The following is a 21,210-nucleotide window of genomic DNA, read 5'->3' on the forward strand; positions in this document are numbered from 1 at the left end:
TCTGTGTCTCTTCTCCCAGTTTCAGCATGCTTTCCACCCCCTCCTTCAATGTCCAGTGCTTTTGCCTGCTGCTTGTCTGACCTTGTTCTTAGTTAAGTTGGGTTATAGCAAGTGGGGCTGGATTTATTAAGAAGAAAACTCTAGTTCCTGTTTGTATGCTACCTACTTAAAAAAAAAAATCCTTATTATTGAAAGTATTACATATGTTTCTCTCCCCGCCCCACCCCATTGTCTTCTTCTAGCCCGCCCCGGCTCCCTACTCCAGGCCTTCACCACCTTATTGTCTATGCCAAGGATTGCATAGATGCATATAAGTTCTTTGGTTGATTTCTTCCCTCCAACCCACCCTCCCCACCTTTCTTCTGTAGTCTGTACCTACTTAATAGATCACCTTTACCAGGGAACACATTGCCTGAAACAAACTAAAGGGAGCATTTCTTAAAGAGGCCAAGAGGCAGATAAAATGGGCTTCTCACATCCCACTTTATCAGAGTATCCGCCAACTCTACTCTGTCTACATCGGAAGCCAATGTTATTCTTACCTGCAGTCTCCAAAGTCTGATCTGATCTCCCACATACATTTCCTTTCTGGATCATATTTTAATTATCTACTTATTGTGGGCTTGCTCTGTGCTTGGCTTTGAGTAAGAGGTTTCACAAGTTCTTCAGAGATCATTAAGCTTCAAAGACAACTTGGCAAAGGGACTATGTTAATCCTTACTTTGTGGATAAGAACACTGACACTCCAAGAGGTTTAGTGATTGTTGAAGTCCTCACAGTAAGTGATAGAGTCAAGAGTCTAACCTCCATCTAGTTTTTCCCACCACACACATTTCGGGAGCAAAACTAATTAATATGAAGATTCATAGGCTGTTTGCATTAAGCTGCCCACTTCTGCTCAGCAGGCCAGTTATGAGATCATGATAGTTACAAAGCCCAGGATTATATACACGGTTTGCTGTTAGATACATACACAGATCAAACCACGTTGTTCATGGTGCTTTGATCTTAGCAGGGAAAGGTCTTTTCCGAATCCAGGGCAGATTTGAGGCATGCTCCCTGGAGGTGAAAAGGGAGAGAGAGAGAGGTGATATCAGTAAATGTTTTAAAACGGATGTGGAGGGAATATTTGATGATGTAACACAAAGCTTTATTACATTAAAAGGGTAGTTTGACTTTGGTAAAAATATGACAACAAGATGACTGTGTTGTTCATTAATGTATCAGGCTTCCTTATTGAGCATATTCTATTTTTACTGCATGAAGAAATCTAAGTGCTATGTTAACCTTCTCAAGTTCCACTTGCCTTTTTACATTCATTACTTTGGAAGCTGATGTTTGCTAGGGACAAAAGAAGGAGGGGGAGTAATGTATATTTGCATGGGCTTTAGTTTAACCTCCATAGCAGTGTTCAGCTCAAGGAAATTCCTGTGGGAATATCTGTGATAAAATGTTGCAGGAAGATGGTAGATTTATGGACAAGGCCAAGTTATATTTCTTCTTAAGTTGAGGTGGGAAGGTAGAAAGCCCTACAAGTATTTTCCTCTCCTACATATTGTCCAGAAATTTACACAAGTAATATTTTATGAAAGTAACTCAAATAAAGCAGACATAATCTCAGAACGATGACATCCCACCTTCCTATCCCTATTCTGCCTGTCACCTTTGCTTTCTTCTCCAGAGCTTTCCTTGCTAACAGTGTGGAGTATACCATTCCAGGCATTATTTTTCCTAGCAACTCACAAACCACACACACACACACACACACACACACACACACACACCTGTTATAACACATGTCACTCAATCTGACTTCATTATTCATTAACAAGACATGAACACAGTGTTGATTCATTCATAGCTTTCACTGTAGAATCTAATTATGTATCTTCCAAAGAAAACTCAGGAGTTCCGATGATAAAAGCTCTTGGGAGATTGCCAGACAGGTCAGGCCTAGATTATTCTACCCATTTGCTTGAATGACTCAGTAGGTGATTTAACTGGTCACAGTATCTTATATCAGTTGTGGCACCTGTCTTGTCCTTTTATCTTAGCGATTTCCTAGCCTCCATGTCACTGCAACTGCCATTGTTGATTCGGAGTAATTGAAAATATAGTTGTAGATATCATGGCTTACTCTGTTTATTGGTATATTTTTCAACAATGTAGACCATTTGTAGAAAGTGGCTGCAATGAAAGTTACCGGCTCGGCTCAGAAAAGGTCCTCAGTCCCTCCATTCTCCAGCTGTGTGACCCAATTCTTTCCTGTGCGTATGCTCCACTCTTTAGACTCATCCTTGATTTTCTTATCTTCTCACACTCCACACGCAATACTTCTGAAAATCCTCTGTCTCTACTTTCCATATATAAACCATTTTTACCGCCCCATGACCACTTCTTACCACCTTCGTTTTTGCTATTTTAATTCAGCTACAATGGTTATTTTTTATAGCTTCTATTTTTTTTGTTTAGCTTTTTTATTTGTTTTATAAGAATTTCTAAATGATTTTGAAATATTTTTAAAAATATATTTTAATTGATTTTAGAGAGAGACAAAAATAAAGAGAGAGAGAGAGAGAGAGAGAGAGAGAGAGAGAGAGAGAGAGAGAGAAAGAGAGAGAGATTGATCAGCTGCTTCCTGCAGGCCTCCTAATTGAAATGGAGCCTGCAATCCAGGCATTTGCCTCTACCAGGATCCAAACTGGTGACTTCTCTGTACCTGGGATGGGATGATGCTCAACCAGCTGTTGATTTTTCATAAGTGTTCTACATCAAGTTTAAGAAATTTTTATTTTAAACTTGTTGGGAGTGTTTTATTAGTCATGTATGTTGAGTTCTGTCAACTATTTTTCTACATGCTCAGCCAGGCTCAAGTATTTTTAGGATGCTAACACTAAATTCCTTGTCAGATAATTCTAACATCTGATTCATCTCTTTTTGAAATCTGTTGATAGTATTTCCTCATTCTAGTTGAGATTGTTTTCTGATTCTGGTATGATGAGTGACATTTGAGTGTCTTGGGCATTTTGTATATTATTTTATAAAACTCTTTTCTATAGCAGGCATTCCCACTGTTAGAGAGCAGCACAAGAGCTGGGTGGGTATGTACAATATATTCACCTTCCCATTGTGCAAATGTGGGACCCTGATTCCCACTGCCTTGTGACATGTGGGTAGGGGAGGAGTTCAGTTCCTCCACTGGCCCCTGTGACACCTGCCAGGGCTACTGTGGCATTGGCTCAGATTGAGTTTATCTTTCAGAGAACCCAGTGGCACTAGGGGAGGAGAGAGGTGAGTGCCAACTCATGCCACCTTTTCCCATCACCTCTTTCCACCATTGCTGTCAACTCTCTGTTGGGCCCTAGTGACATTGGAGTGGAGGTGGGAAGCAGAGTGATGATAAGACCCACTTCCCGTTGCCTCATTAAGTCTCTTTGCTGCCAGGTTGGAATGAGCCTCAGTGTATTTCTGGACCCCACTGACACCACTTGAGTAGGGCAATAAAAGTGCCCATCTGTTTTTTCTGGGAAGCGGGTAAAGAATTACTTGCTGCTTGGCCCTGCTGGCACCACTGGATGGGAGACTGGAGCACCACTGTGTGACGTCCCTGTGCAGGGGATGAGGAGGTAAAGTGGTGGTGGTTGGAGGGGTGAGAGAAGCTCCTTTTCTGGCTCAACTAAAACTGTGGGAAAGTGTATGATGGGTGGCTTTTCTATTGGTGTTTGGTGTGAATAAAGTAAACATTTTTGGCAATATTTACCTTGGTGTGAATAAAGTAAATATTGCCAAAAGTGTTTTCTGTACTTTTAGGCCACACTTCTCCTGGTATTCCCACTAGGACTTTCCTGCAGATTTTTAAAGGGATTCTGTACCTGTTAGCAGATCTGGGTTGGAGGCTTCTGCAGGACCTTTATATCCTTTATGTCTGGGACATAAAGGAGGCAGTAAGGAAACAGGGAACTCACCGCAAGTCCCAGGATGCCTGAATAGTCTGCCTTCTTTTCACCTTTCAGGGTCCATCTATGATTGTTGTTGGCTTTATGTGGATGGTAGATGATCTCGGAGGAAAGGGACTAATTTATGTTGGTCAGAACTGAAAGTCATCAACAGGATCTTTTGAAGATACTAAGTTTTTAAATTATAACAGATCTAAGCCATAGGCCTGGGATGTGACTACCAGCCATGGCCCACCCAGGTAGGAATTTGTGATCAGACCATCCTGAGGTTACTTTTGGCAATTGGGAATGTCCAGTTTATTACATAGCCCCTTTTCTGTTCACAGAAATATTCACATTAAATAAAATATTAACTGTTGATTTTTCATAAGTGCTCTACATCATGTTTAGGAAATTTTAATTTTGAGCTTGTTGGGAGATTTTTATTAGTCATGTATGTTGAATTCTGTCAACTATTTTTCAACATCTGTTGAGATAATTATGTTTTTTATTGTTGTTAATCTGCTGAAGTACATTGATACATATTTGAATGTTTAACTTTATATTTCTGACACAAACCCCAGGTAGTCATAACATATTATACTTTATAGATTTTTGGATTTAATTTGCTGAAAATGTAAGAATTTTTGCATGCATTTTTATTAGAAATATTAGTCTGTATGCTCTTATTATTTATTTGTCAGGTTTAATATCAGGTATTTTCTTTAGATATTACTTGATTATACATTTGCTAACTTTTCTAGACCTCAGTGCCAATAAGCCTTATTTCTATTTCTTGTTTCACCAGGTCTTCTTTTTATATATTCCCACCTTGCCAACAATAATTAAAGCCTTTGATGGTTAGTAATTAACTTTAAGGTCAAGAATAAATTAGTATACATTTAAATTACAATCTTTTGATTTATGGTGGCCCAAAAATGAAGGTAATTAAATGTTACAGCATTAAATTGTGATCAAATCCTTAATGATGAATATTCAAGTAGTTTATTTAAATAAAAAACTGAAATAAAAAACTAAAATTTGAAGGCATTTTTTAAATTATCATTTCCATATCATTTTTTTCCTTTCTTTTTAGATTGTTCTTTCCTAGGGAAACACTTTAGTGACCATGAAGAATGCAATCATGGAATACACCTAAACTTGTTCCTATTTTTTCCCTTCCCCTACTAGTTTAACTTACTAAACTATTGAGAACCAATTATGCAAATGGTGATAATTAATTTGCATCCTTTGACAAGTGCAAATGTTTCATATCTCCAAGGAGAATGAAAGAAGGGGAAATAAGCCCTTATTATTGGAAGAAATAGAGTTTGCAAAACAAAACAATGCAAATATTGATTCCTTGACCAGGACTCTGGTGCCACAGGAGATTTTGCTGTCTCTTTTGCTTGGACTAGTTCCACATGGTGCAATTCCCTAGTTCTTTAAATACAGGAAAGCCTTAAATTTGATATGTAAATCAGGTGATCATTAGAAACCATTTTTATTAGAAAAATAAAAACTAGGTATATGATTATCTGATAACATAGAGCATCAATCTTGCATATGCTTTAAATTAAAACATACTTTTGCTCATAAAAAGATTAATGTGATTTTTAAAAATTTCAGGTAGTTTTCAATAGCATTCATGTTTTCAAGGCTATTCTTTTCTTGAAACAGCCTGATTTGAAGTTTTCCTCTCTGGGTAACTGTTTCCACCTCCGTTCTAAGCCTTAAAGTGTATTAGATATTTAAGGGGATCTAAAATGGTCTTGTGCAAGGTGATGTTATCAGTGGGGTGCTCTCCATGTCCCCAATTGTTCCACGATGAGGTGTCGTGGAAAACTTTGTTTCTGTGGAATTAAAACCCCGAGTTTCCAAGGTCCCATCTCTCTCTATCCCACCAAGGAAAATGTCCCCTTCTGTCTGCTCCATATTTTCCCAGTCCAGTCTAGAGTCTGGCTAGGTCAGCTTGTGTTCCCAGCTGCAGCCCACTGTATGTGTGGTCCACATGGCGAGGCCACATGGCTATGGAGGCGCACAGCAAGTGTTGGTCACTGAGCAAGCAAGACACAGGAGTGCAAGCAGCCAGAGAGAGAATTCCCTTGTCTGGGGGATTTAACCTTCCAGAATTTCCCATGCTTGGAGTGGCTCCACCCACTAGCCGATTATCTTAATTCCCTGGCTATATTGAGAGGCAAGCACCTTCCCTACATCTTCCTGACTTTACTGCGCATGCACCTATTTCCCCCTTAGTTTGATTCCTTCCCCTAGTGGTTTTCAGGGAATGGACAGGTGGTTCATAGGGAGTATAAAACTGTAGCTTCCTGGTGAAGCTGCCCAGATGATCACGCTTATAATGTCTGGCCTTCTTCCCTTTGCTCCTTCCAATTATTAAGAATAATAACTAGTTAGTTACAAAGGTAACAACATGACAGTACAGTATAACTTGAATGAGAGCACTAGTATCACATTATCACAAAATGAGCTGCTACTGAAACTGTGCACTCTCCAACCGTTCTCAAGTATTTCAGCAGTAAGGCAGAGAGAAGAAACCTTTCCTGCAGATTTTCTCCTCTTTTTCCATCCACAACTTCATGGTTGGCAAACTGAGGCTCTTTGGCCCCTTGAGTGTGGCTCTTCCACAAAATACCACAGCCTGGGTGAGTCTATTTTGAAGACATGGCATTAGAAGAAGTTTAAGTTTAAAAAATTTGGCTCTCAAAAGAAATTTCAATCGTTGTACTGTTGATATTTGGCTCTGTTGACTATGAGTTTGCCGACCACTGCACTAACTGAATGATGGACCTACAGGGGTTCCCTCAGGCTGAATTTTCCAGGTAACTGAGCCCTAATAGTTTTCTGTTTTTCCAAAGTTGTTCAGAATTTTGGGCTTATCAGTTAAACTTAGTTTTCAAGTTATTTTTGGATCTTTAGAAAATGTATTTTCTGTCTTTTCATGGTATTTGAGCAGAAAATTAGGTGTTACATGTGCCAATCTTTATCAAACATACACTTCAATCATCACAATAACTCTGGATGGTAATGTTATCTAGACCATTTTTTTTAAGTAGATGAGGAAGCTGCACTTTGGAGAGATTAAGTGGCATATCCAAGATCACAGTTAATCGATACCAGAGCACATACTAAATCCTAGGTGTACTTGAACTTATAACCCATGATCTTGTTTTGAGCGAAAGTCAGGATAGCCAAGTGCCAATTTTGAAGAATGTTCAGTAGAGATGGAGATCATGCAGTGAACAGTGGTAGATTCATTTAAAATATTGTGAGGGCTGATTAAAAAAATGTTTGCAGCGTTATCTAAAATGACAAATGTTCAAATATGGCAGATATAGGAATGACTAAAAAAAGGAATGAGTATTCTTGTTCTACTTCTATGAGTTAGTGGAATCTGTTCATCAGAACTTCAGAAATGGAAGTGAAATCTCTGTTTGCGTGTTTTTTTTTTTTTCTTTCTACCCAATTAAAATTCCATAAACCTTAAAATTGCATTAAAAAAAAATCTCTGGCCCTAGCTGGTTTGGCTCAGTGTATAGAGCATCAGCCTGCGGGCTCAAGGGTCCGGGGTTTGATTCAGGTCAAGAGCACATGTGAGGGCTGCGGGCCTGTTCCCCAGTAGGGGGCATGTAGGAAGCAGCCAATCAATGATTCCCTGTCATCACTGGTGTTTCTATCTTTCTCTTCCTCTTTGAAATCAGTAAATATATATATATATTTTAAAAATCTCCTGATTTTTTACAGGAAAAAGTGGCAATGTTAGAATGGAATTAGAATATTCTGAAATCATTTGGAAAGAGTAAGAGCTACCACAAATATCATCTAAAACTTAAAAATTCATTTCTTGCCCAAGCAATAGCTATTGATAGAATTTTGTATTTTTTATACTTAAAGAAGATTTTAACAAAGAGTCTTCTTTAAAAACAAAACAAAAAAACCAAAAAACTCTACTGTTATTTTTTAATCATTTGAAAGGTTGAGCTGAAACGGGTTTGGGTTTGGCTCAGTGGATAGAGCGTCAGCCTGCAGACTGAAAGGTCCCGGGTTCGATTCTGGTCAAGGGCATGTACCTTGGTTGTGGGCACATCCCCAGTAGGGGGTGTGCAAGAGGCAGCTGATGTTTCTATCCGTCTAACTTTAACTCTCTATCCGTCTCTCTTCCTCTCTGTAAAAAAAAAAAAAAAAAAAAAAAATATGTTAAAAAAAGAAAGAAAGAAAGAAAGGTTGATTTTGTTACCCATTGTTTTGTAAAAAAATGGAATTGTAGATAGGATTGGTGGAAAAAAATGAAGAAAATTACAATTGATCTTTTCTCTCTGTGCATGTCTTTATTGCCTAAAGCTTCTTACCAGCATTTAAGTATGCCTGTCAGTCACAAGCTCTGTTTGCTGTGAGATTGAACACTCAATACATGCCCTAAGAGCAGCATGTTGTGTAGAAGGCTCTAGATGTCTCTCTCAGTATCTGGGGGAGCCTTGGAAGGCTGCTATAGTTGCTACTGATGATGATGATTCACACCTGAAATCCTTTGGGCAGATGGAGCCACCTCATCCAGAGGGGCCTGCGGGTGCCTGAGTCACCACTCTCTTGACTCCAGAAAGGAAAAGCAGCCTGATTCAATCCTACCAAGCCAGACTGACGCTCGCTGTACCAGAACTCTATCCCTTGCTTAGCTCTCTGCTTTTTCATCTTGCTTCCTTCATTGCTACTGGTTTCTCCTGAAAGCACTCCTTTCAAAAATAACTTAGCATAACCATTATGGCTTGTTGCAATTTAGGTTCTTACAAGGGTATTTCTTGGATCACATGATCTCACACATCTAGAGGAAATAATGAACATAAACAGACCCAGAGAAAGAGAACCAGCGATCAGACTCAAACCTCAGAGGGAAAGTAAGGGAGGATAGGGGTAAGGGGAAGAGATCAACCAAAGGACTTGTGTGCATACATATGGGCCTAGCCAGCGGCCATGGACAACGGGGGGTTGGGGGGGGCATATCTAGGGAGGGGTTTGGGATGGGAATGGGGGAATAAGGACAATTATTTGAGACCATAATCAATAAAAAACAACAACAACAACAAAAAACCCAAAAACCAAACTTGCAGCAGAATCCTAGTCTCAGGATGTGCTGTGTGGAAACCAGATCCAAGAAATGTGGCCTTTAACCCACAGAAATAACCTCTCTTATCTAAGTTTCAAGAGCATGCCTGGGTTCAATTTTGAAATATATAGGTGCCTCTATTGCCAATAAGATTGTTGGTTGTGTTCTATTTTTTCTTTTCTCTGTGCTCTTCTTCCATTGATTGAAGAATACTGGTGTTATGTATTATAAGTATTACAATGAATTTTGTAAGCTCCTGAATGTCCCGAGAAAAATGCTCATATTATGGGTGTTTTTGTGGAAATTACTAAAAGAGTATTCACATGGTAATCACCTTCTTTCTTCTTACGTGTTTTAGAAATAATTTTATAATCACTTTCTGTCTGCCCCAAATTTTATTGTCTTCCAGCCATACCTCCTGGGGGCAGCTTCTCACTGTGTTTTATGTGTTTGTTGGTTTCACCAGAATGGAAATAGAACAGATAGGAAACAGAAGCTGATCCTCCTCGTCCCTTCCTGATGTGGACAATGTTAATTTATAACAGAGCTGGTTTGCCATTAATGGGGAAAAAAAAAAAAAAAAGCAAACAGCTGGTTTGATGGAAAATCTGCCCTAATCCCTGGAGAACAGGGAGTTCAGATGTGATATAAACTGACAGAGGGTGAAAAATAATCTTCAGACGGATAACTTAGTGCAGCAAGGATGGGCAGGACTGGATGCCATTTGCCAGAGAAGAGAACACAGCGAATCTTGTGGCCACACATGGTGCTCTTCGAAGAGAGGACATTGGGAAGAGGGAGTAATCAGCTTACCATTGTTTACAGTAACGAAAGAGCGCTAAACATATGGAAATGGAGGTTTGATGTATCACACGTACAGGAGGTTCATCTGCTTAGAATCCTCCTAAGATTACCGTTCTATCTCAGTTGATATTTCCCTAAACACCAGCAGAGGCCTCCAGACACTTCCTTAAATAAACAAGACACTGTCCATGCACAGGGGAGAGCACGGCGGCCCTTGTGTGCACCGGCACCAGGGGAATCAGATGGAATCTCTGATGAAGTTGATTTCAGTGAGTGGGCTGTATTTAGAGGAGTGCTAACTTTTGTTGTATAACCTGCCCACACACCCATAAAAACAAACAAAAAATGAAACTTGATTTAGAATAGAAGGTCATAATATGTGAAACTATTGTAATTTTAGTTCACATTTAACTAATTATCACAATGTGGGCAACATTTAACTGATTATCACAATGTGGGCATTTCTCTAATAACAATTACAATAGTATGTTGTCAATAAGACAGTTCTCTCAAGTCACCTAATTTGCTCAGTTTTCTTGGAATCAAGACACTGTAGATGATGGCATGGAAACAAGGTCAAGGTCATTGGTGGACAACTATCCTGGGTTATTTTGCAAGGACCCCCCCCCCCCCTTTTTTTCTTTTACTCAAATTTTGAAATAAGCATAGTCCTAAAGGAAAAGTTTGCCAAATTGTTAATAAAAACTTTACAGAAAATATAACTAACTCACAAAGAGCCTACTAACAAGCAGTCTACAACACTTTTCTATTTGTAAATATTTGTGCTTTTATATGAGTGGTTGCAAATAAGCACCAAATCCTACATGGCTCACCTACATGTTTCCCCCCTAAGTTTTAATGAATAATCACAATGAGAATCGCCCGATCCTCGAATGCCCCAGGAAGTCTGCTGCTTTCTGAAGTAAATCTCATTAGATTCTGCACATCGCTGATGAAATCGGCTCAGCCCCGACCTCTACTCACAGCTTTAAGAAACTCCAGCAGCTTCTCCATGAGGGACACTTCTCTGACTGTACCTTTAAAAGTATTGTATAAGCACCTTCATTTTGCCACCATACTAATTGATTTTTAGCTAATTAGGAGCATTTGGAGGCCCTAATTTGATAAGAAAGTGTGAATGCATTTTCTCCCACAGCAGGTTTATCATTTGCTGGGGTTATAGGAGCGTGTTAATTAGGTGTAATTCTTCTGTCCGGTTGATGGTTTTTAAACAGCAGTCACCATGCAGACAATAATAGGCAAAGTAGAAGCTGGGTTTTGGCCATTGGTGTGGTTTGTCAGCTGAGGTTAGTTACCCCTGGAACAGAAACCTAGTGGAGGTGGGTATGTATATGCTAATGAAGCAATGAATCTGTTCTTTCTTTTCACAAATGTTCTTCAGAGTTGCAGTCCTCCTGGCCCCAGTGTCAGAAGCTCTCAGGAGGCTGCAGAAATGCACATCTCCTTTCCATCCTTGCCTCTCTCCCCTGCCCTCCCAGCACCCAGTTTGATGTTCATCCTGGCCCTTTTTAATTTTAAATCATAAGTCACTGGTTTTGAAATTCACTGGCCCTGAAGTAGTTGCTGAAGATCTTTTGAACAGTTTGGGCCCTGGGATTTCTTTGTTCAGTCTTTTCTGCTGGAGGCAAAGCTGGGCGGGACTGTCTGCTGTCTGCTGTCTGCTGGGAGCAGTGAAGCAAAAGGAAACAAACAACAGAAATACTGAGATTTCTGTAGTTAGGAGCACGTTTGTAGATGGAGCCCATACAGTGTCTTCTGTTTATATGTGAGGCTTTTCTTAGGGAATGCATAAAGAGGAACTTGGAACAAGGAACCCTTCAGGAAAGGAAAAAAAAAAGGGATGTTGGACATTTTGGGTTGTGAGACTGAGGAAAATGCTCATTTACATAGCGTGAATTCTCTGTTAAGGTACAGTTGCTCTCTAAGGCATGTGCTTTTGTAGGTCCTTTGTTTTATAGCTTTACACCCATCATTTACACATTTGTCTCCCTTCCTGCTTGTGACCAATCTAGAATTAAAAGGACCAAATAAAATAATCTCTGAAAGTCCTCCAGTTATTCTGTTCTACCATTTTTGTTTCTGAAAATCAAATCTCAAATATTGGTCTCACCATCAAAGACCAATTGAATTGTTAAAACTTCCCTTGGAAATGTCTGCAGGTGTTCGAAACTACTTTTTAGTCACGGAATATAACAGGGCGGAGGGAGAAACCCCTTAATAGAATGCCTGGCTCTCTGAAAGGTTCATCTTGATAGATGGTGTGGTGGAGGGGGAATTGCCGCTATTTCCCCTCTTAGTTCTTTTGGCTGGTCTACTAATCAGATCTACTTGAGACAGATTTGGAGAAAATAACCAAATTTAATTATGTATATACATACAGGGGTTCCCTAGTAATACAGGGTCTAGGACAAATAAGGTAGTGAAGGCCTATATGGCATCTTGAGCTAAGGAGGAAGTGGAGGTTGAGGTTTGTCACTTCAGAGAGGGAGAAAGCAGTTCAAGTGGAGATAGAAAAGCAAAGATTGAAAAGGAAATGTCTGCTGGCCACCTTTAAGGACGGGACACAGGGAGGACTTTGATGAAGTTCCCCTCTGTTAAGGACACACTAGTTCATTTTAAACGTTAGTTGTCATGATGATAGCTCCCTTCCTGGCAGGTCCTCTATCTGAACCTTTTAGGCAGTTAGGGGGCAGATCAAAGGGTTTTTTTCTGGAGTCCTTTGTTTCTTAAAAATAACCAGCTTAAAATAATCAATATAGCCCTGACTGGTTTGGATCAGTGGATAGAGGGTCGGCCTTTGGACTGAAGGGTCCCAAATTGGATTCCAGTCAAGGGCATGTACCTTGGTTGTGGGCATATCCCTAGTAGGAGGCATGCAGGCGGCAGCTGATCAATGTTTCTAACTATCCCTCTCCCTTCCTCTCTGTAAAAAACCAATAAAATATATCTTTAAAAATAATCAATATAAAATGTCATATTTTGGTGTGGCAAGCTCTGCTTCCTTCACTGGAAAGAATATAATATTTTGAGACTCCATCTGTTGGTTATAAGCTGATTTAATTGGTCTTTGTGAATCTTGGCTGACTTGCCTATAAGATGCAGTTAAGAATGCCTATCTTCCAACATCGTTGTCAATATTAAGTATGTTTTTTCTTTTGTCATCCTAGTGTTCATAATGATCCTTCTTAATTTTAAAACAAAAGTTACAACTGTTTAACAATGATTGGCAAACGAGCAATTCTATTCTCTTTTTCTACAGCCTGGAGAAGACATACAGAAATGATACCTTGCAAGGGGAAGGAAAAGAAGGAAGAACAGATCAAGGGGAAGGAAAAGAAGGAAGAACAGGCCGAAGGAGAAAATATATTTGGTGTCTGCCACATCTTTGCATCCTTCAATGACACTTTTGTCCATGCCACTGATCTTTCTGATAAGGAAGTCATCTGTTGTGTGACTGATGGTTATTAATGGTGAAAGGCACCACATTCCTTACAGTAAGATTGGCTCAGAACTCAGAGTCAAGAACTCAAATATATGTGAAAGTTTATTTAGAAAATCAGAGGTAAAAGTGAGCCCGCTGGGCTGTGTGGATGAAGCAAACAAGATACAGAGGCAAAAGAAGGACGTTTGGAGTTTATGAAAAAGAAAGCAGAGGTATGTGCCTTGGGGGAAGAAATGGAAAAAGAAATGGACAGGCATGTGAAAGAGAGATTGAGGATGTCAACTCCATCTCCTGCACAACACCTGTGCTTACAATCTGTGGACAGGACTCCTCAAATCATTGTTTGCTATTAATAAATTGTCTTTGTGTTGGCTAAAATAAATAAATAAATAAATAAATAAATAAAATTAACAATGGTTCACAAATAATAGATGTTCAATAAACATTTGAATATCTAGCATCATCTCACATATTTGTTTATATGATTACTACCTGTGGACCCCCATTAATATATAAGCTCCATGAGAATGAGGTAAGTGTCTTATTCAACACCATCCTCCTCTCTTTGTATGTGGCAGACACTCACGAAACACTGGTTGTTTCAATCAATGAAATATCAGCTATATGGTATCTAATGTAAATATTATTGTTATTCTTTGTGGTTAAAATTTACTAGTTAAAATCCAACATAAACACAAAACATATAAAAACAAAAGCAGTATTTATGTTTTTATTTGAAGGAAGGTTTAAAATGAAATGAATTATGTAAGTGTCCATCTCAAGAACACAGGAAAAGAGCAAAGCCAAATCAAAGAAAGTAGAAATAAGAAAATTCTAAAATTAAGATCAGAAATCAATGAAATAGGAAATAAATATAAAATAAAAAAACTAACAAACCAAATTTAATTTATTAAAATACTATAGCTAACAAGTCTTACCCAGAGAAAAGGAAGAAAATAAAACATTACCAATGTCAGAGATTTTAAAAAAGGTCAATGTTGTTGTTGTTGTTGTTTTAAATAAACCTTTATTGTTCATATTATTACAAAAGTTCTTCATTTTTCCTCCTCCACCAGGTTCCTACCCCACCCTCTGCCCTTTCCCCACCCCCCATTGTCTTCATCCATAGGTGCACAGTTTTATGTTCAGTCTCTTCCAGCACCCCCCACTCCTCTTTTCCCTGAGAATCATCAGTCCTCTCCCCTTCCATACCTCTGATTCTATTATATTCAACAGTTAATATTGTTCATCAAGTTTTTTAATTCCCTTGGTTTTTTTTTTTTTGTGTGTGTGTTTGTTTTTTTTTTTTTTTTTTTTTTTTTTTTGTTGTTGTTGTTTTTATTGGCTTCCAAAGGGGAGTTTAAGGTCAAAAGGAGTTTCGGATGTGCCCAGATCTTATTCATCAAAATCTGAGTAAGCTCCTTATTTTTTGGTACAAGATTTAGCATATGGAGACCTTGGTGAGTCAAGGTCCTTTTTGTTCCTCATTCCAAGCACATGGATTAAGAAATCAGTACTGGCCGAAACCGGTTTGGCTCAGCGGTAGAGCATTGGTCTGCGAACTGAAAGGTCCCAGGTTCGATTCTGGTCAAGGGCATGTACATTGGTTGCGGGCACATCCTGGTAGGGGGTGTGCAAGAGGCAGCTGGTCGATATTTCTCTCTCATCGATGTTTCTAGCTCTCTATCTCTCTCCCTTTCTCTCTGTACAAAATCAATAAAATATATTTTAAAAAGGTCAGTGTTAATATGGATAATAAAAACATTAAAAAGGGCAATGTTGAGAAAACTTTAGGCATCTATAATGTAGTGGAAATAGAAAAAATTCATGAGAAACCATTAACCAAAAGCCGCGGAATCTAAATGATTATATATCTTTTGATGAAATTGATTATATTGATATTATTAAGAAAAATCCCCATAAGAAAACTCTGAAAACAAATGGCTGCCTCAAAACCAGATAATATAATATAGCAATATAAAAATTATATATAATATTATATAAAATAATCAAGAGCAAAGAATTGTTATTAGAGACCAAGACTAACATATCCACATTCCTTGTATTCCCAATTATATTATGTATGGCTGTGGAACCTGACAATAAAGAAGGAGAAAAATTGATTCATTCAAAATATGATTGTAGGAGCATTCTGCAAATACCCTTAAACCTCCAGCAAGATGAACAAATGGGCCCTAGAGAAAATTAAGCCTGAAACATTGCTGGAGGCAAAAAACGACAAAACTGAAGTGCCCTACTTCAGGCACATTATGAATCACGAGGAGGCAGGTTTGTTTGGAAAAGACAGTAATGCTGGGGAAAATAGAAGATGGCATGAAAAGAAGAACAAATATGAGATGGACTGACTTCATAAAAGAAGCCATGAGTCTACAGGAGCTGAGCAGGGCTGTTGAGACCTGGACATTGTAAATGTCAGTCACTGATAAGAGTTGCCAGGAATTGGAGCCTACTCAACTGTACTTCACACACAACATATAAATCTTCATTCTCTATAATAATAAAAGCATTATATGCTAATTACACCAGACATCCTTCTGGACAACTTTCTGGACGAAGTCCAGGCTGTGAGAGAAGCCCAGGTTCTGGGTGCCAGAGGGAAGCCAGTGCCAGCAGCCGGGGGAAGGGTGGCCTACTCTTGCACAAATTTTGTGCATCAGGCCCCTAGTCTACATATTAATATGGCTCATTCTAGTTATCTAAAAGTGATTTAACATGTTAACATTCACATATCAATCAATACCACAACTATCTTCATAGCAGCAGCACTATATTTAAATTTATATACTGTATAGCTATGAGAATACATTTATTATAATTAAATGCAAAAACATAGATGAATATCACAAAGATAATACTAAGCAAAAAAAGCAAAACAAAGTATGATGAGTCAGATTGTGGCTGAGCTTGCATGGAGGTAGTAGTGCCCGGGGGGGAGGCAAGAGTGAGACTGGAGAAATTTTCTCGATGTTAGCAATGGTTACTTAGATGGGTTCAATATTGAATATTCATCAAGATAATCAATTATAATTATTGTACCTTTCTGGATAAATGTTTAAACTTCAAAGTAATTTAGATGAAGCATACACAAATAAATCTAATAATATAGCCTAATACTGGGCCTGCAAGCTTAGCATTTATGTTCATGGTATATTTCTGCAGATTCCCACTGTGATCACTCTCGTGTCAAATAAATCATGTTTAGTATAAGGTAAGAAGAAAAATTAAATAAACAAATGCAATAAGAACAAAGCTGTTTAGTCTGGACAGGAGGTGCTCATATAAATGTACAAATAGATGAGTCCATAGTATTATTTCACTTATTCTCTTCAGAGTTTACATTGTAATAATTATTTAGTGATAAAAATACACTATCATTTTTAAGGTCCAAAGGTAATTTTATTGCATAGATATGTTAAAGTCCATCTAAAAAATACCCTTCAGTTCAGCTGATGTGGCTCCGTGGTTGAGTGTCTACCAATGAACCAAGAGGTCATGGTTCCATTGCTGGTCAGGGCACATGGTTGCAAGCTTGATCTCCAATGTGAGGTGTGCAGGAGATACCTGATGGATGATGTTTATCTCTCATAGATATTTCTATCTCTCTACCCATATCTCTTCCTCTCTCTAAAAATCAAGAAAAAAACCCACCACACACACATTAAAAAAACACACCTTCACCTGAACATTTTAGGTGGTTTCCAAATTACTGCCATTCTAAATAGTGCCTGCATGGACTCCTTTTCTAATGACTAAAGTGCTCTGCTTCTGGCTATCTAACAGGTATGTTCCATTCCACCATCACTCATTGCCAGGTGCACACATTTACATGGCAGTGAGAAATGTCTCCCAGTGCACAAACAAGCACCTTCATCATCCCAGAACTCTTCTGTCCCCAAATGGCATCTCATCAGCTTGTTATAAAAGAACATTCCTGGAGTATAGTCCTGTTTAGAAATCTTAGAAGGTCTATGTAAAGAAACTTTGAGCTCTGCCATGTTAATAGCTGAGGAGACTGGGACATCATAGTTCAGTTGTCCTAATAATTTCCTATAATTAACATTGTGCAAATTTTAAAATCTAAAATGAAGTGTTTTCTTTGTGACTATAATCTAAGTTCCTAGTAATGCCTGTATTTCTCAGGTCTTCTTATTCCAATAAAAACCACATTCTTGTTGAAAGATTAAGAAAGAAATAAAAAGAAATAGGCATCTAGCTGTGAAAACATACTGGTTCCTCATTTCTCCCAACACTGTGTATTTTCATACGAGTAAATTCACATTACATATTCAAAATGATAGGTAGATGGTCATAATTCATTAATCCATGGTTCAAAAGCAAGAGTGAAATGTCTTTCTTGCCACCATTTATCTGAATGAGAATAAGACTGTGATTCTGACTTCACTGCAGTGAGATTGTTTATAAAAGGAAATAGCCCTTCTTCACATGAGATGCAACATTTTCAGTCTTTGCAATGACTCAAAAACAAAGACAGTAAAAAGAGATAAATCTAGTGAGGGAACTGCAGAGAACAAACCTGGCCAAAGACTAAAACCCTATAAAATTTGATTTGAGTAAAGCAGGGAGAGGAATTTCCTCTTTAAAATACATGGTAGATAGCATCTCATTTCTTTAAAATGTTTAGGCAAGATAAGCCAATTCAGAATGATATCCAGTGTCACTTTCCTAGGAAAATATGTCTCAGGGAATGACTGATTCAATAGTCTTATAATAAGTAAGTGTAAAAAAGTCTTGCATCCATTTCTTTCTCTTTAGTCTGTTGTTATTTTACTTTATTTATAATGAACCCAACTGGCTTAGAAATGTAATTAAAAATTCATAAAAGCAAAATGAGTAAACAAATGTGTCATCATGCATTTTTGTTTCCACATGCCTCTGAGAACAAGTTGTTACTGACTTTGTATTTTAACTTTGAATTGCTATCACTTGGGGATAATTTGCTCTAATAACCTTACACACTGACCTGAGACATTTGCTGATGAATGTTTTTGTTTTCCTTCTTTGAAATTGTTGACAATATTAGGCTTTCCATAATATAGGAGGAAGCTGCTTCAAAATCCAAAGAAAAGTGACAACACAGTAGGATAAATGTGCAAATTATTCTTCAAATAAAATCTTTGAAAAAAAACACGAACATCTGTTTGAGAATAGAGCTATTAAAGGGAATGTTCTGCACAAACAATATGCCATGCAGAGTAGTTGTACAATAATGCTGTGAAATTGTTTAATGAACTCATAAAAGAGGGAATCTAGTAAAGGAAATATATGCGGTGCACTCTGGAGATATTTGACAGTCTTCAAAAGCAGTTGTGATTACGACTATAATTATTTTAGTAAACTGAGCCATGATTTCTCCTTCTGTTGTAAAACAATGTAAAGTATATTATGAATTCTAAGTAGTATAAAAACCTTTAAACATAAATAATTTCTGCAAATGTTTGCTCTTGGAGCTGTAGCATTGCTTTCATTTTTCTTTTTCATTGAGGTGTACGTTTGTACTGAGCAGAGTATGTATTCAATATGTATCTAGTTGGATTATATGTGTACTTTGTGGAAATTGTTTCAATATTTTGTAGACATGACTTTCACCGTAGATTTGGATGCCATAAAACAATATCATTTTGTCTCTAAGAGTACCAAGTATTTCTAAGATCTTGGTGTGTAGTGGGATTAGAGTAATATTATTTTATTATCAGAAAAACTTGATCAGGGACCCTATAGTGTTGAACATGAAGGCTATATGGCATTTAAAATATTTTTTTAATTTGTGAGGTCAACCAGTTTGACTTGAAGTGGATTCATTGACCAAATTATATTTCAAGTTTGTTTGATATTTCTGTGCAAACTAATTATATCTGCACTCCTCTATTATTTTTATCCTTCTCCATTTGGGAAATTGCGTATTTTCATATTCATAACTCTAGTTAGTAATTACAGGAATGTTACATTTTCTATATATTGCCTTTATCACTCTTATTAACTGAAATTACTGCTAGAAGGAAATTAATCAGACAAATTAGTATGCTTATTCATGAAACCTAGATTATAGCAAACCCTAAGATTAAGACTAATGAAACAATTACTTATTTAATCATTATTAAAAAAGAGGACATTGTTCAGATATCTCACAGTAATTGTGTCAAGCATTAAAAGTAGACAAATGAATGTATTTTTCTTGACTGTTCTTTTATGAAAGTAATATTATTATCACCTGCTGGGAGTTTGATTTCTTATTCAACATTTTCCATATAAGAAAAAGTCTCTTACTAGAAAATGATAAAGAACTGATGTCTCCAGTAAATTTCTGTTCTTTGAAACTTAAGCTATCTGACACTGACTTTTCAAAATATAAAGATGTACTAGTATGTGAGCCCAGATAGTGTTGCTCAGTGATTGAGTGTTGACCCATGTACCAGGTTAGGTTCCCAGTCAGGACACCTGACTGAATTGTGGGTTCCATCCTTAGTATGGAGCATGCAGGAGGCAGCCAATTGATATTTCTCTTTCATCAATGTTTCTATTTCTCCCTTTCTCTCTCTCTAAAATAAAAACATGTTATTTTTTAAAAAGTATATATATGAAAGTGTTCATAAGTCAAAGCCATAGAGCTTATTATGGGTATAATACTGCTGCTACATTATAATAATAAACACTATATTAGAAATATAATATTCATTTAAGGTATTTCTTAAAACAAATTTAAAATGTTTAATTTAACTTAAACATGTATTTCAGAAGCAAAACATGCTGCAGGGCTAATAGTGAAATTTCATCATCTCCTCTGTCATTGCAGCTAGCTTCCCCACACCCACGGACAACCATGTTCAACCACCCGCTTTCAGGTCTTCTGGTGATTGCCTTAATGTTGGATGGCTTTTCTTAATTCCCAACTTTATTATTTTCCCATTGATTTTCAGAGAGAGTGGAAGAGAGAGGGAAAGACAGAGAGAAATACCAATTTAAGAGAAACACATCGATTGGTTGCCTCCTGCTCATGTCCCAAGTAGGGCCCTGGCTGGGGAGGATCCTGCAACCTAGGCCTTGACTGGAATCAAACTTGGGACCCGATGGTCCGCAGGCTGTTCCCCTATCTACTGAGACAAACAGGCTAGGGCTTAATTCTCAACTTTAGACGTTAGCATAAACCTACTGATTTTCTGCTTTAATAGCTGAAGATTTTATTCACACTACTTTTCACATCCTATTTCCTCTCCATCTAAAACAGTTCGAGATTAGTAACTTTATTAGCTACTTTTGAAAATCTAAATATTAACAACATCGGTTTTTTGTTTTATCAAATCTAGACACCATTTCTTGATTCTGCATACTGTAAGGTGAGAATTTAAGCATTCTTAACACTTCCTTATTTTGCTTTCCATAATACTTGGATTTCTTAGTAAAGTACAGGATACTTTCAATTTGAATTTTATATAAACAACTAATTTTTTAATTTTTATATAAACAACTAATTTTATACATACATATATGTCTGTCTGAATGTAAATATATATGTATATACATATATACATATATACATATATATTCATTTGGAAATTGGGAAGCTACATAAGTGATATTTGATGAACTACACTTGGGAAAGGAGAATTTATTTGGAGAATCTAAAAAACAAGACAACCAATGTATCTGTATAACCCCCAAAATCTTAAGAAGTTAAGGGCACAGATACTTCTAAATTAGCATTAGAAGATGAAGCTGAAATAAGGAAAATTGGTGAAAAGTTATATCTAAGGAATAGCTAAACTCTCAGATCACTAAGCCTTCATAGGCTAAATTCCAAGTCCCACTCCAGCCCAGGAAATGAAGTTTCTATTTCTGGCAAGTTGATCTAG

The 21,210-nt window shown here is 37.5% G+C and overlaps 1 long non-coding RNA gene across 1 annotated transcript in view; it reads right to left on the reverse strand.

Moving 5' to 3' along the window:
* Window positions 1-360: 360 nt before the first annotated feature.
* The window catches only part of LOC311626597, a 92,889-nt gene continuing 72,039 nt past the window's right edge, over window positions 361-21,210 (reverse strand). The window contains exon 5 of the long non-coding RNA XR_014795730.1: window positions 361-1,059. This is a non-coding gene — a long non-coding RNA (uncharacterized lncRNA). The remainder of the gene's footprint in view (window positions 1,060-21,210) is intronic.

The sequence above is a fragment of the Pipistrellus hanaki genome (genome assembly GCF_964339955.1).
Source record: "Pipistrellus hanaki genome assembly, chromosome: 8".
Taxonomy (NCBI): Eukaryota; Metazoa; Chordata; class Mammalia; order Chiroptera; family Vespertilionidae; genus Pipistrellus; species Pipistrellus hanaki.